A 5,097-nucleotide genomic window follows, 5' to 3' on the forward strand; every position below is an offset into this window, starting at 1 on the left:
AATGAGTTAAAAAAAAAATCTACATAATATTTATTTTCTCATTATGGTTATCCTGAATTTTTCCTTTTGCTTTTCTTTGTCAAAATCATTTTTATAAAACTTGAAGAAAAACTTGAATATTTACAGAATAACATTTCTATTCAACTAGAAAGAATACTGATACACACACCTGTTTATTTCCTTTCTGCCTTAGAAAAAAGCAGAAACTACCCCAATCTTGGAAGCCTCTGGAGGTCCATTCCAGATCCTGTTGTCCTTCTCTACCCATAGAGATAAACACTCACTAAGTGTATTATCTAATATTTTTTGAAACATTTACCACATGCAGTAGTATCTCTGAACAGAGTACTATTTGGTTTTGCATAGTTTTGAACTTGACAAAAATGGAATCCTACTGTATTTTCCAACTTGATGTTTTCTGTCACTGTTCTGTCCTTGAGATTCATCCATTTTGATGTGTGAAGATATGACTTATTTATGTCCATAGTGTACATTATTTTAGTGTATGACTACATCACAAGTTACTTACCCACTCTCTAGCTGATATTTTTATTAGAAATAAATATAGCAAATGATCCTAATCTATATGTATTTCCTATCACCTGTGACCTGTCTTAGAGTGTGGGAAGAATGGAAAGCTGAAGACCATACTTCCCCGACACGTTTGCAGTTACTATTCTGGATGGAATCTTGGTTTCATATATTACTTTTATAGCATCTCATAAGCATATTACCATGTTGTCCCTCATGCAATTTAGGATATTTATTATTTTTCTTAAAAGTTCTAGAACATTCTTTTCTAAAAAGTTTGTATATGGTCCATGATGTCCACTTTGTTGCTTCTCTTTTATATGGTTCTACTTCTCATATATAGTTACTTTAGCTTATGAGGTCATGTTTCCATGTTAGGCCATACTTTGTGTCACTCCTGGTGATTTGGGAGAAAGTGCAAGGGATAAACCCAGGAGAGATGTCCCAAAGACCCAGTTTGCTGCTGTTCCACCAAGAAACTTATTTGGTCCCAGATTAGCCTATAAAATCCTGGAAAGAAGCAGCATTGTAAAATAATCTTGTTATATTGCAATTCCTTAACCCTGACAGGGTATTTACATGGAAAAGGAATGGTGGAGTAAATGCATGAAAATAGCTCCTCTGGCTGTCCACATTTTTAATTAACTTCTTACTTCTGGGGGCAGCTGGGTGGGTCAGTCAGTCGGTTAAACATCTGACTATTGATTTTGGCTCAGGTCACGATATCATGGTTCATGAGTTCGAGCCCCATGTTGCATTGAGCCTGCTTGCTTTTGAGCAAGCTTCTCTCGGTCTGTCTCTCTTTCTTCCTCTCTCTCTGCCCCTTTCTTGCTCTTGCACTCTCTCTCTCAAAATAAATAAATACACTTTAAACAAACTTTAACTTTTTACTCCTAATAATTGGAAATCTTTTGGATCAGCATCTTCTGGCTTATCATATTTAAATGTTTTTTTGTTGTTAAAATGTTACTTTTAAAAAAAAATTTTTTTTTTACATTTATTTATTTTTGAGAGAGAGAGAGAGAGAGACAGAGTGTGAACATGGGAGGGGCAGAGAGAGAGAGGGAGACACAGAATCTGAAGCAGACTCCAGGCTCTGAGCTGTCAGCACAGAGCCCATGCGGGGCTGGAACCTATGAACCGTGAGATAATGACCTGAGCCGAAGTCAGATTTAACCGACTGAGCCACTATTGTTAAAATGTTTCTTAAAATGTATTCAACAGATTTCTTATAATTCATTAATAATTAAAGATTTTCTAATGCCTAGTGGTTATCATCTTGAATTTGATAGAAGTTTGCACATCTCATTAGGCTTTCATCAGGAATAGATAAAAGAGGAGTGCCTGGGTAGCTCAGTGGTTTGAGCTTTGGACTTCTGCTCAGGTTATGACCTCACGGTTGGTGGGTTTGAGCCCCACATCAGGCTCTGTGCTGACAGCTCAGAGCCTGGAGCCAACTTTGAATTCTGTGTCTTTCTGTCCCCTCCCTTGCTCATACTCTGTATGTCTCTCTCTCAAAAATAAATAAACACTAAAAAAAAAATTTTTTTAAAAGAGAAAAGAGAGTCAAGGAAGACAGTTCTTTCGTACTCCATGTTTCTAAAATAAACATGTCTATTCATTAAAATGATAATACTAATTTAGATTCTGTGTGTGAAATCAATAAAAGATAAGATTTTAAAGAAAAAACTTAGACAATAGCTTCCTTATTGTCTTTTCCAATAACGACAGTAACATAAATCCCATCTCATGTGATTTTGTCTGTTTGTTAATTTTTCTTAGAAAAACAAATACATTGCTCTGGAGTCTTAGCTATTTATAATTGTGTGTGTGTGTGTGTGTGTGTGTGTGTGTTGACTGCTGATCATTTTAGCTGTCTTCTCTTTCTCCACAAATCATTGGGTTTGAAAGTCTACTTTACCATGGTGGATCTTTTTTGAATAATATAGCTTCCAAAGTAAATATAAATAGCTTGGATTTTACTAATTACTATTATTATAATGAACATAAAGTCTTTCCAAGTTCCTCTAATGATTGATACTTGGGACTTGTATTTAAGAATTTAAAAATTTATCTAATTTATTTGTCTAGAACCTTTATTACAATGATAGCTCCTTATTAAACTCAGGAAGAAAGATTTCAACATGTTCCCATTTAGTATCATGTTACTCTACATTAGAGAGGTTTCCTAATGGTGTGGTATAAGATTAATTAAATAATGAATGGCTGTTAAATTTTAACTATATCTATCTATATATATATATCTGTATATATATCTATATCTATTTTACTGAAACTGTTGAGATCATTATGTGATTTTAGTATAGATTTATTGGTGATATGAATCCTCTCCAGTTTTGTTTGTAGGAAAATGAACTTATTTTACCTTCTCTTAAAAAAAACTTACCAAGGTGAAAATCACATAATATAAAATTAATATGGTGAACAGTGCAGTGACATTTAGTACATCCACAGTGTTGTACAACCAAAACTTCTATCTAGTTCAAAAACATTTGCACTTTATATTATGAAGGACACTTTACTGCATTAAGTGTTTTATTTTAATAAAATACTTTGTTTGCAGTCTCCTTTCCCCCCCACCCCCCAAAGCCCTTTGAAGATATAATTCCCTTGTCTCTGGCTCCCATTATGTTTGGTTGCAATTTAAACTCCTTCAGTGTTCATTTGAACATTTTCTTTCTGGCTGCATGTGTGATTTTCTCTTTTTTTTTAGTTTTCTGTAGTTTTATTATTATGTGTCCAGGTTTAATTTTCTTTATATTTATCTTCCTTGAGAATTCTGAAAGCAATTAGTTGCTTGATAGTTTTACATCAGTTTTGGTATTTGTCAGTCAGTATTTATTTATTCAAATATTGCTTTTTCTTCATTTTTCTCTTCTCTCCCTTTTAATTCCTGCACATGTTTGACCCTTAAGTGTTTTTTTTTTCAGTATTTCATGTTTTTATATTTCCTATGTGCTTAATTTATAGATTTTCTCTGACATATCTCAGTTTAGTAATGCTATTATCATGTGAAAATTGGTAGTAAATACATTCAGGAAATTTTCAATTTAGTCATTACATTTTTTTGTTTTTAGAAATTCCATTGGATCATTTTAAATTTTCGGTTCTGGGCTTAAGTTTTCAATCATTTGGTTGATTTCCTGGGACAAAATAGGAATAATTGTTTTGCAATCTGTGTCTGTTACCTCTACTATCTGGAAGCCCTTGGTATCTGCTCTGTTGTCTTTTATTCCTCAAGAATTTGGTTCACATTGCTTTATATCTTCAAATGCCTGGCTATTTTTAAATATGTATAGTATGCATATACCAGATGCCCCTCCAGCATATATTTAAATATGTATGAATGTGTAAGTATATACATATATGTGAAAGATGTAGATACATGTGAAAGATAATTTGAAGTCTGTAGTATTATATTTTGGATATTACATAATTCCACCGACAATTTTATATCTAATAAATTATCACTTAATACTGGGGGTGAGATGAAGGTGTTTTAAAGTAAAATACTCAGTTTATTAACAATAAGACCTTATTTGTGCTTAATTGTTTTCCCTCAAAATTCACATGTTGAAGCTCTAACCCCTCATACCTCAGTGTGACAGTATTTAGAGATATGGCCTTTAAAAAGGATATTTAGTAAAAATGAGAATGGCCACTAATGTAATCTGGCTGATGTCCTTATAAGAAGAGAGAATGTAGACTCACAAAAGGACCCTCGGGGCCTGTGCCTCAGGAAAAGACCTTGTGAGGGGTGCCGCCTGGGTGGCTCAGTCAGTTGAGTGTCTAACTTTGGCTCGGGCCATGATCTCATGGTCTGTGAGTTTGAGCCCTGTGTCAGGCTCTGTGCTGACAACTTGGAGCCTAGAGCCTGCTTGGAATTTTGTGTCTCTCCCTCCCTCTCTGCCCCTCCCTGCTGTCTGCTGTGTGCTCTCTCTCTCTCTCAAAAATAAATAAAAACATTAAAAAAAATTGAAAAGAAAAGACCTGTGAGCTTACAGTGAAAAGGCAGCCATCTGCAAGCCAGAGAGAGAGGTCTCAGAGAAAGGAATCTTACTGACACTTTGATCTTGGACTTCCAACCTCTACAACAGTAAGGAGGTAAACTTTTAAGCCACCAGTATGTGGACTTTGTTATGGCAGTCCTAGCAGTCTTAATGAAGACCCTCATGAAGGGAAGTACTAATACTTGGATTCCTAAGCATTTTCAAATCACAGCATACTCAAATAATAATATTTTTTCAAGTATTCTGGTAGAAGATGAGGAGAACGGTCATGGTCCAGAAATCAGTCCAGAGTTTCTAGCCATTCTGGTGTCCACCAACCACACTGAGGGCTGGGGATCTCCAGTATCTCATGCACATCTGTAAGCTCTTCAGGACACCCCTTTTTGGGAAGCTCTTTTCTGAAAGATAAACTACAGGAAGAAGTAAACAAAAATCTCAAAAGAAATTCAGGAGAGGAAGGTTCTTTCCATATGTAAACTGAGGCCCAGAGTTTCAGAATGTTTTTTTTTTTTAATTTATTAAAGAACTCCAATCT

Source organism: Lynx rufus, unplaced genomic scaffold, assembly GCF_022079265.1.
Source record: "Lynx rufus isolate CCGP_SWC_20201006 ecotype Redwood Valley unplaced genomic scaffold, mLynRuf1.p SCAF_1, whole genome shotgun sequence".
In the NCBI taxonomy this organism is placed as follows: Eukaryota; Metazoa; Chordata; class Mammalia; order Carnivora; family Felidae; genus Lynx; species Lynx rufus.